This window comes from Chanodichthys erythropterus, chromosome 3 (genome assembly GCF_024489055.1).
Source record: "Chanodichthys erythropterus isolate Z2021 chromosome 3, ASM2448905v1, whole genome shotgun sequence".
NCBI lineage: Eukaryota > Metazoa > Chordata > Actinopteri > Cypriniformes > Xenocyprididae > Chanodichthys > Chanodichthys erythropterus.
The window spans coordinates 823240-835310 of record NC_090223.1 but is presented as its reverse complement, the minus strand read 5'-3'; the positions used below and the strand labels follow the sequence as shown (position 1 = coordinate 835310).

General features: G+C 36.1%; 1 long non-coding RNA gene across 1 annotated transcript; it reads left to right on the top strand.

The window, feature by feature from the left end:
• LOC137014945 (uncharacterized) lies at positions 1–10198 on the top strand. Its single transcript, XR_010893912.1, has 3 exons — positions 1–39; positions 133–189; positions 1475–10198. It is a non-coding gene; the product is annotated as an uncharacterized lncRNA (long non-coding RNA).
• Positions 10199–12071: the final 1873 nt, after the last annotated feature.

Below are 12071 nucleotides of genomic sequence, written 5' to 3'. Positions count from 1 at the left end.
CCGAAAGTGAAAGTAAATCTGAACGAAGCTCGACTCCTGGTAAGATCATATTTCCTGTTTTATGCTTTTAAGATGTTATAAATCCTTAAATGTAGTCCATACTTATAGATTATAAATGTGTTTGTTTTCTAGGAATCATCTTCATGGGCTCGTTGTGATCAGAATTATCGAAAATGGCGACACTTCCTGGTAAAAACAAAACAAAAACACTGTTTAGCCTACACTGCTGAAGTAATAAGAAACTATTTACTTAGTTTGGATTGTCTTGTAGTGTGAAGAGCTTATTTAGTTCAGAGATAATGTTCTTCGAGAGTAATCTGAATATCAAAAATGTAATCATCAAAAAGAATCATATTTAATGGCTCTGGATCAAACGTCAGCGAAAGAAGCCTCACATGAATGAGACACTCCGCCCTCTTCTGTACTCCAGTGTTGATCATGATTGTTTCATAATTTAATAACAATCATCTAATAGCCTACTGTAATTTAAGCAACAGTGGGCAATTTAATTGATTTATATTATTTCTTACTATACGACTGAAATTAAATATTTTCTTTTACCTGTATCTTTTCATGGGTATACCTTTGATAGTCGCTCATGAATGGGTATGTTCATTGCGTTGCTCATAATTTATCTTTGGCTGCATTATAATGACTTCCTAATACCGGATATAATTAAAGATTGCGCATGTGTTCAGAACTGTCAGAAACAAAGACTTAATGTGTATTATGATACCTCATCCTCATAAACCATGTATACAAGAACACACACACACACACACACACACAAATAAAACTAAATTAATAACACATCACAAGCCAGGCTTGAACTCAGGCCTTTGGTGTAGTGGTTTGAGAAAACTGCCACTGGGCCTCAGAGGATGAAATGTTGGACCTAACCGAAACACTCAAGGCAGTACTCCAGGCAATGTGGATTTATTTTTATTTATTTTTTTAAAAAAGGGCTTTGCAAGAAAAAACAAAAGTTCTTCTCAGACAGAGGTATTAATAACATAACAGAAAATGGAAAAAACACATGGGAAAACAAAAACTCCACGAGGGGATAAAAACAAACCTAGAGAACAATAACAATCAAATAACTGAGAACACCTACTTGAGATAGCTTGGAAGGACCTGGAGAAACAAAGCAAAGCTTTACTTGTTCATCTTTCCTCCAGTGATTCTGCTTGTTATCAGCGCCATCAGACATCAGAGGTCAACCCCTCTTCTTAATTCACTCAGATGTTGTCAGCACCCTAGTTTAAATGACATTCAGTACACATATTTCAATTCAATTCAAAGTTTGTCACAAATGTAAATCTGGCATGTCCTGTGGACTGTGCAATAAAATATCCATATACTACAATATAAAAATACTTTATAAAAAGCATGTAGAACTCATGTTTGTAGAACTGCTGTTTTCAGTTTTTTAGCACATGTAGTAATATACAAATCTTTTTTTCTTGTCAAACAGAAATATTTCAGTGACTGAAGATGTCAGTTCCACACCTGCTTCTTGAGATACTGGAGGATCTGAGCAGTGAAAACCTGGAGAAGTTTAAATGGCACTTAAAGAATGATCGTCTTGCTTCAGTTGCTGATTTGGAGAAGGCAAAAGCCACTGACATTGTGGATCTGATGTTGGCGCGTCATGGACCAGAAGGAGCTGTAAAGACCACGCTTACAATCCTGGAGAAGATGAAAGAAAACTATCTGGCTGAACAGTTAGAGAAAAACTATCTGGCTGAACAGTTGAGATAGGACTAACGTCATGACAGTCTGAGGACGACAGCGCCAGACTAACAGCCTGAGGGCGTAAGTGGGCGGAGCCAATTTATCTTCGTAGGCAATGCTCCATTTTTAGCTTTTTAAAGTTTAAAACCATGTTAATGTCAAATATTTTATTAAAACGATCTAACTAAAATGATAGATATAGATACTCACATTGTGCTAATAGCTTAATTATATACAAACAAACACATTGTAAGGCTTGATTTTCCTGCTAAACGAAAACTGAGATCGACATCCTGCAATAAAGCAATAAAACTTACCTAGAGAAGAAGATCTCAAAGAAGTAGCAAGTGACAACGCCTTGCCCTAACCCCAAAAGGACAACGCCTCCCCCTCCACACACACACACACACACACACACACACACACACACACACCTTCCCCCGACTCAAGTCACTGAAAACTCTTCAAGATATATAATGTAACTTGTGTATCTATTGTTTTTCCCTTTTTATGTTTGGTATCATTTTAAATGTCTCAGTGCGATTGGTAAAATGGTCTCAATTTCACAGCAGTCACTAGAATTATGAAGAAGATTGAGAACTAAGGAAAATTCTGTTCTCTTTTTGGGTGGTGTCTCTTCTCCTCTCCTCCCTTTTGTTCTGGTCCTGGTATAAAAGGTAAAAAGCAAAGCAGTCAGATGGGATCATCTGTAGCCAGAGATGGGTGAATGTCTGAAGACACTCACACGTCACTGTGTGTATATGCATTTCTTTATGCATTTATCATTTCTGAATTGGCTTTAATTGGTTATTTGTGTAATTGACATGATACACTTTTACCTGACAAATAAAATGTTATATTTGATTTGCTCTGGATTCTCCTGATATCATTATTACCAGTAAATTATGGGAGGCTAATGCTACCGTAAATCTGTGTCCAGGGTAGAACAAACTGAAGGCGCATGAATGAAGGAGCAGTAGGCACTTCATCTGAAGACCTTTTGATTTCTGTTCACCGCTGATTTAGCAAGTTATATGGAAGTGGCTAAATTAAATACACTTTTGTTCGAGTGAGCAGTAGGCAACCGACTCGAGGTATTAGCCAACTTATTACACCCTCTGACGAAGATCAGACTGGCGAGTTTATGTCCATGAGTTTAATGCAAAATCCCGGGGCAAGTATCTATGTGCGGCATCGGGTCCCTAATGACTGAACAATTGAAATATGGAATATCCAGAATCATCAAATATAACTAATGATGAATTTCTAATTGGAAACACAACCTAAGAGTAATAATCATTTGAAATTGGAGTCAGATTAAACGAGTGAAATTAAGTGAACATTCAGAGACACTGAAAAGGCATACACGCGTTAACCTTCGCCCGGGTGTCGGATTCCGTTTTTGGGCCGATGCGGGGTTCCTTACAATACCAACGGACATTTTTTAAATTATGAACAATTTTGCATCAAACATAATTTCAAACCCTCAGAATCAGACTTTTTTAAATTACATAAAGCACTACCCCAAGGTTTTGTCCTTCTAACAAGAAGCATTTTGGCATATTATACGATACAACCACAATTGGCCCCACTATCAATTCAAGGGATCTATATTCTTGATAAAAAATGTACTAACCACTTTATTAGAAAATGTTTTATTGATTATCTTTACCCTAATAGACAAAATAAAAATAACATCCTACAAAAATTTGATAAAGATTTAATCACTAAATTAAGAACAATGTATCTAACACTCTCTATACCTCCTAAAGTGAAAGAAACACACTTCAAAGTAATGAATAATATTTACCCCTTTAAAGATTTACTGAATCTTCGCTTTAATATAGAGGATAATACATGTACATTCTGTGAAAAGGATGTTGAAACTGTGGACCATGTGTTTTTCTCATGTAATGTGATTCAGACGTTTTGGTGTGATATATATAAATGGGTTAATCAACAGATGTCTTCATTCCCAACCTCTTTCTCTAGAGACAACATAACATTTGGTTTGATATTGCAAGACAAGGGTGATGAGCTCTGTATTAATACAATCGTATGTCTAGCCAAATTCTTCATTCACAAATGTAGAATTGTGAAATCATCTCCCAAATTTGTTGTTTTTTAAAATTAATTTAAACGGTATATGAAATCTTTAAAAATCTTGAAAGGTCCTAAAGCACAAAAAATATTTGATACCCTAAAACACTTCCCAACTGAGGTTAATAGCTAAACAATGACTGAATCCTCCCCTTATGTCATGTTACAATCTCCTTTTTCTATTGTTGTTGTTTGTTTTGTTTTTTTTTGTTTTTTAAATATAAATCATCTTTATTTTTGTTTATAAGACTGCAAATATTTTCCTGTTTGTATTAAGTGCTGCTCCCTCAGGCTATATCTTGTCTGTATCTTACTTTGAAGAAACGGATTTTATGCAGCCATGTTTGTTTGTAAATCTTGATATGTTAAATTAAAAAAAAAAAAAAAAAAAAGTTTTACTGCTTGAAGTTTCTGTTGATGTTTGAGTGTCCAGCAGATGGCGCTAAATCTTCATTCAATCTGATGACGAGATTTTAGTCATAAAGACACATCCAGAATATCAGGCGTCTCCTCTATAGGATCACGTGATGCTGCTGCTGATGACGTCACTGCAACTGAGAGCATTACATGACCAGGAACCTATTGAAACACTTTGTACATTTTGTGGTTTACATGTTGAAACATTATATCATTTATTTTGGAGTTGTCCTTATTTAGTTAATTTTTGGTCAGACTTCTGTTCTTTTATTAAGGCTCACATCATGCCCAGCTTTGAACTGTGCTTTAAAAATGTTTTATTTGGTTTCTTTTCCTATAACAAATGTTATCATAAGGAATATTATTTAATTAATCTGTTGCTTCTTTTAGCTAAATTTTGTATTCATAAATCTAAATTTGGAGGAAATAAGCCTTTGTTTTTAATTTTGAAATCAGAATTAAATCAATACTTAAACACAGTGTTATGTTTAAAAAATAAGAAAGCTATAAAGTGTGCTTCTATTTGTAAACATTTTCATATTATTTAACTTTTTTTTTTCTTTCTAAATTTGTCTGGTTTACTTTATTTATGTATTTATTTTATGTTTTTTTTAATGAAGTTTATTTAATGTACCCCCTGACTGTAATTGTAATTCGTTAATACAATAAAAGTTATAAAAAAATAAATAAATAAAAAAAACCAGGAACCGAAAGTGAAAGTAAACAAACTTGAACAGCAGCTCGACTCCTGTGAGATTATATTCAACGCAGCGCTGTGTTTTATGCTCATATGTTGATTTAGTAATATTATGAATCATTTCGAGAATATACGGAGATAGTTTTTGTTTATCTGTTCTCAAGAAACCGTCTTTATGAGCTTTTGTGTTCAGATTATACAGTGAAGATGGCGACCGGAGATGCACCTCCTGAAACTCAGTTTACACGCTTTAAATAATAAAACACAAATGCTTTCTGTTAGTTTGAGTTTGTATTAATCCATCCAATCCAGCTTCACATTTCATGTATGCAGAGTGCGAAGATCTTTTGAAGCTATGCATAAAGTCGTGTGGGACTTCCAACTCTATCGTCTATGTGTATCCTTTTCCTTCTTTTATTCCTGACATCTGGGCATAACTAAAACACTGGTCGAGGTCACAGTCTTCTCAAAGAGACCAAGTGAGAACCTATATTGTTCGAGCGAGGCGATGCCTCTGTTTATGTTGTGTAAAGAGATGTTTGCTGCTCGAGAGTCTGCGCTTTCATAACGGGAAACTTAGTTCTCAGCCGGTGATATCGTTCTCTAAACACCGAAGTAACACGAAAAGTGTGACAAATCTTTAGAGATAAACTGTACATTTATGTCTAATCGATGTTTGAATGCATTAAAATATTAATATGAGCACTACGGTTACTTAAACACCCCAGATTGGTCAACATTTTCAACAGAAATCCCTGTGATCGGCTTGTGGCAGGGCCGTTTAATTAACATGGCACTAATATATCAACCAGATCGCTTTAATTTATTTAGGCTACTTTTCTCTTTTATTTAACAATACACAGTATTTGTTATGCAGGAATAAATCTCTGTTAATCCTGCAATAAAAATGTATTAGGCCTACTGCCATACCCATTAAGGTGACCATGTGACCTAATGGAGCCGAACACTAGGCATTACCCTGGATCTGACACAACTGCCCTAAAAGAAGTTCATCTTCAGTTGTGTCAAATGCTGCCGTAAGATCAAGGAGAACGAGAACAGCACACTTTCCTGACTCAACAGCGAGCAATAAATCATTGTTCACTTTTAAAAGTGCAGACTCTGTACTGTGTTTAGACCTGAAACCTGACTGAAATTGATCATTTCATTCAAAAATTAGAACAGCTGATGATAAATAGCCTTCTCTAAATTTTTAGACAAAAATAAAGACATCTTTGATATCAGGTGATAGTTACTAAGAACTACAGGATAGGCTTTAAACAAGATTTATGATGCATAAACATCCAGAACCTGGAGACGTTGTCGAGAGGGAATGACATCTAATGGTCTCAAGTGCTGAACTATATCTACAAGATCAGAAAGAGAGAGGCTCAAAATTAGAAAAAGTTTTAGAGCGAGGAGTAAATTCTAGAGAGTAATCTTGCCAGTGAAATATTTCTCAATCTCAAGTCACTCTTTTGGCAAAGTTAGACAGCATTTGCAGATCTCATGCAGTCTCGGTGAGAAGAAGACGCAGAAATTAGACAAAGGGAAATGAGTAACTGCAGAAGAAGATTATGTAACTGCTTCAGTGAGGAGTGTTTCCATTAGAGCCGAAAGTGAAAGTAAATCTGAGCAGCTCAACTCCTGGTGAGTTTATATTTCTTTCTTGATTTATTGGTGTTATTCATAATGATAAACATGTATTGTGATTGTTTTTCATCATTTTGAATGCTCTTTGTTTTCTCAGAAGCGTTATCCTGAGTTTATGTGACCTGTTCGCACTGAGAGGGAGAGTTTAAATGGCATTGACATCTAAAACACTTCCTGGTAAGATTCTGTTTACTTTGAGAAATAAGAAACATGTTAGTTTGAATTGTCTTTGTGTTCAAAGTTCATTTAGAGCCATTTGGTTCCTATCCAGACCACCTTCAGGCTGAGCTAAGATATGGTGTTAAGTGACGTTTAGTTTGTTTGCTGCTGTCTTGTGTGTCGATGTATTTCATGCTTTTGAGGAAGAATGAAAATGTGAGGAAAAAAGATACACTTGACTTTATTTTATACCATCATACTCCATATTTCTGTCTCTTTCAGTGATCAGCAGCTCCAGTCCAGATGATCCAGCGACAGAAACGCTCATCTGGAGACACTGTACTGGGAGAAAATGGATATATTATGATGAATAAGCATGAAGCTGATGTTTGTGAGGAGAAAACTCATGTTGGTGAGAAGCAGGTGATGAATGTGATTCTGATCTAATGTACTCGACTCCGGAACCGATGCTTGTGGATCGAGTCACGGATGAAGATGAAAGAAAACTGGAGAAACTTAAAGAAGTGCACCTCACACTTTGGAAACTCCTGATCTCCAATGGGATTGAGTAGCGGAGGAACAGAACTGGACTGGAACATTCACAGTAATCGGTTCGACACCTTACACTGAATGTAACTGGACTGGAATATAGTGGACTGGACCGAGGAGGCGCTCGATCTCTGCTTGCATTCATTATACAGGATCATGAAAGAAACACCTTGAGAACATCTGGAGGGCTGTTCTGCAAACCACACAGCCTGAGAGAGGATTATTCTGCAAACCACACGGTCTGAGAGAGGGTTACTCTGCAAACCACACGGTCTGAGAGAGGATTATTCTGCAAACCACACGGTCTGAGAGAGGGGATGTTCTGCAAACCGTACACTCTGAGAGAGGGTTACTCTGCAAACCACACGGTCTGAGAGAGGATTATTCTGCAAACCACACGGTCTGAGAGAGGGTTACTCTGCAAACCACACGGTCTGAGAGAGGGGATGTTCTGCAAACCAAACATTCTGAAAAAGGGATGTTCTGCAAACCACACGCTCAGAGTGAGTTATTCTGCAAACCACACGCTCAGAGTGAGTTATTCTGCAAACCACACGCTCAGAGTGAGTTATTCTGCAAACCACACGCTCAGAGTGAGTTATTCTGCAAACCACACGCTCAGAGAGGGTTGTTCTGCAAACCACACACTCTCTGAGAGGATTATTCTGCAAGCCACACGCTCTCTGAGTGGGCTAATCTATGCGGTGACGTCACGAAGGTCTGGTATAAATGGCTCGTGCATTCAACATCAGAGCTGTCACAGGATTCCTGCACTTACTTTGAGGAAGGAGCCGATTTAAGGTATGAAATATATTTTCAAAATACATTTAATGATCATGACCCAGTTTATGTAGATTAAGGTTTCTATGATTAGCATGATTATAGTTAAGTTGAAGCATTCTTTTTTTATCCCGGGAGGATCCAGTGTCAGCCCCGGGATGAGTTATTTGAATGAGGAATTTCAGAAAGGACAAAAATCACAGAAATAGAAACTTCAATTGTCAGTTTAATTTAATAAACATACTGCTAAAATTGTTTTTTATTGTTGCTGTTTGAATGACGATTCATAACTTAAGACATATGCATAACTGTAAAACAAAATAATCACAATAAGCGACGTTTACCTTGAATATAATGAAACTAACATTTACGAAAGAGCTAACACATGTATACAAACATAAACAAACAGTCTACCGGTACAGTTTGTATGAATGTTGATACTCACATGCCTGGCAAAAGATGTCAAGTTTAAATCTTTCAGAAGGAGTATTTACTTTTTTTTAAAGAATCCAAGACAATGAGAAGTGTATGAGTAAATGTATTAACGCAAGAGCGCGTTTTTATTTTAATCATATAACTTGATTTGTAGAACGCTTTATCATCTCTGATCACATATTTCTCTTCTCGGTTAAATCAACGGGGCTTCACTATACTGATCAAACAGCTTTTGTGGGGAAATAGCTAATCCTTTAATTTATCGACAGCCAGTTTACTAATCTTCAGCATGTTTACACTAAACAATACTTTAGTTGGGATGTAGATTTTAGCTTGATAAAAAATGTAGGACTAGGGAATGTTGCGACAGATAGGACTTATTTACGGCATTACCAACAGCAAATGTGCCGCATTACTGTTTAACAGATAGAACAACAGATGTTGTGTAAAAGCCACTGGAAGGCGAGCCTGCAACCTTTAGCCAAAAAGAGCTAAAGCTCTGGCTGTGGTGGTATGCAGGGAAGGAGTTTTGAATCTTTGTCTGCAATTTAATAATAATGACCTATTACTTTTGACCTCTAGGTATCAATAGTTAGTCAGAGACCTCCCATGGCTGTAGCACTTGCAGATGATTAATTACGCAGATGTAAATGTAATAGAAAAATACAGTACAGTAATCAAATATTCATATTCATACATTCTTAAACAAAATCAATTGTTTAGTCAAAAAATTCAAGAAGGTCCATATTTTAAAGCTCTTTCTAACTTGTACTCGATATTAAAATAACATAATTCTTGTTATTGTCAACTTAAGCATTTGTTACAATAATGATATAATTACAGGTAAGACCATTTTCTCTCTTTCTGTTTATAGCATTTGTTATGAGAAATAGCAACACCGTTAGAAACTACAACATGCCACAGTTGTAATATAAATCTTTAGTGAAAAATGTATTCCCTTAACAGATTATCTGTTATAAATTCTACAACTAGTCAAAATTTGCCACAATAAATACAATAGACCGTGATAAATTCTAGTCAATGTGGTCTTCAAGAGTTTAAAAAGGTTGCAGGATGATGTTTTTCCCTCTTTTCATCAGACATTTTAATGGCTGTTTTAGATCATGTTCAACTTTCTCCATAGCGTTTTACTATCCTCAAAAGAATCCTGAAGGGTCGCACATTTTATCATCAGCATCACATAGGAATGGCTCGTGCAAATATTAACTCTTTTGGTTAGAGCGCACTGGTGTTGGGCTTCAGTTGGGCTTCAGTCACAGTCATATTGAGCAGAAAACAGATCCGTTCAGTTCATAGCCTACATCTTATAAAAGCTCCTAACGTGCGATGTGTACAATTAATTAATGGGACATTCTACCAGAAACATACATTTTCACTTATGAGATATCTTGGGGAAAAAAACATCTTATTCTTAAATCTGAACATTGAATCATATGGAGGACATGTTAAACTATGAGAAACACAACCATTTGACAGTCATTTAAAGGTTATACTCTATTCAGTTACTGTGTCGTTCTATGGAAATATAACTTCATAGATAAGTACATTTTACTGTGATACAGCAAATGAAATCAATAGTCATTTAACTGAATAGCACAATGTAAAGTAACTGTGGTACTACATCATATTACGGCTCAGTAATAACAGGGTAATACTATGGTAATTTCTACATTATTACTTAGGAAATTACATGGAAATAACGAAAATTGCATGTAATTTCCTAGGTATTAATGTAGATATTACCATGGTATCACTGTTATTACCAAGCTGCAATATTAAGTGAAATATCATTAATATACAAAGTGCAACCTCAAAAGCTGTGCTACACATGCCTAGGTAAAAGATGAGCATAAAAACCTTCAAATTTACAGTATAATGTCTATTTATTCAAATAATGGCATGCATTAAATACTATTATATGCAATACAGGTAATAAAAAATATCAATGCCATTTATTTGTAATGTTTGTGATGTGATGGGACTGATGTGACAGGGCCTGACGGTCGGCCATTTTAAACTGCCATTACTCAGGCTGACACCTTTTGGATATCATTCGACATCATTTAGATGCATAATGTGTGTGTATTTATGTCCATATCACAGTTTACAAGTTTGTAGGTTATTAAATCAGTATCAACACACAAAGCACATTAATTTGCGAATTAACAGATGAAATCCAAAAAATAAACATTGTGCCTTCTACTCAGAAATACACAATGTTCACCTGTAGGCATCGCTATTACCAAATGATTTCAATACACAAAATACAATTTCCAAATGAACATTCATAATACATTACACAACATTTGTAATACACAAAATACCCTTTCAAAAAGTAATCAACTGATACACCTTTATCTGTGACAGCTACACAAACATTTTACTGTATGTAGACTTGTGCCGATATTCAGTAATGCGATAAATCGCGATAATGAATATGCACAATATTGTAATCGTCGGCACTTCAGAATACCGTAAACAGGGTTGCCAACTCTCACCCATCTGGCGTGACACTCACGCTTTTAGCATCAATCTCACGCTCTCACGCACACGCAAGAAATGTCACGCCAAAATCCATTTTTCTCCCCTCTCAATCCGTTAATTTTCTGTTGATGACTAGACCACAGCGTATTAATGACAGGAGAGGAGTTTAAGGCCCACAGCTGTTACATCTCCCTACAACGTTCTCACTGCAGTATTCTCTGATCGTTGATTGGCTGAAAACCTTGCACCTGATACGTCAGTTGCGTGTGAGAAATTCAGAGAGAGTTCGGAGTCGGAGTCGGCACGTGTGAAAGTTTGGAAGACAATCAAGGTAAGCAAATAATAAAATGTTGAGCCTTGTCACTACAGACGTAGCTTTGCCTAATCAGTCTGTGTGCCGAGACTAAGTTACAGACTTCAACTATACCTAGTTGCAAATGTTGTCTGACGTGCGTTATGATGTGGGCTAGCTAAACTGCTCAATAAAAATAGTCTCATGTAGGGTCCGAAATTAACACCCGCCAAGCGCCAAATGCGGGTAGATTTTCCGTTTGGCGAGCAAATCTCAAAAGGCTATCCGCCACACTGGCGGGTTAATGTTCATACCAAAATATGAAATTTTCAGCGCGCACGAGCAGAGAGAGAGAGAGAGAGAGAGAGAGAGAGAGAGAGAGACTTTTGACTTTTATAATCTCTTTATTTATAGACAGTATTAGACAAAACATCAAAATCTAATCAGAACACAATAATTAAAAAAAGGATGATAAAAATAGAAAAAAGAAAACAAAAAAGGAAAACAAAACAAAAAAGTTTTAAAAAACATCCATCACTTTAAACATTCATTTGTAAACAACCATCAGGGTCAATTTTACAGACACACTGATTTATGCACCATTTAAGACTGAAAGTTTCCAAGTCATCAACAAGCTTGTAATAGGCATACTCGATATTGATACGAGATTTCAGTAATCCCCTAAAAACCGAGATAACATCAGTTGATCCTGTGCTAAGTAATTTCCTTTTGCGCGACACCCAAATTGCC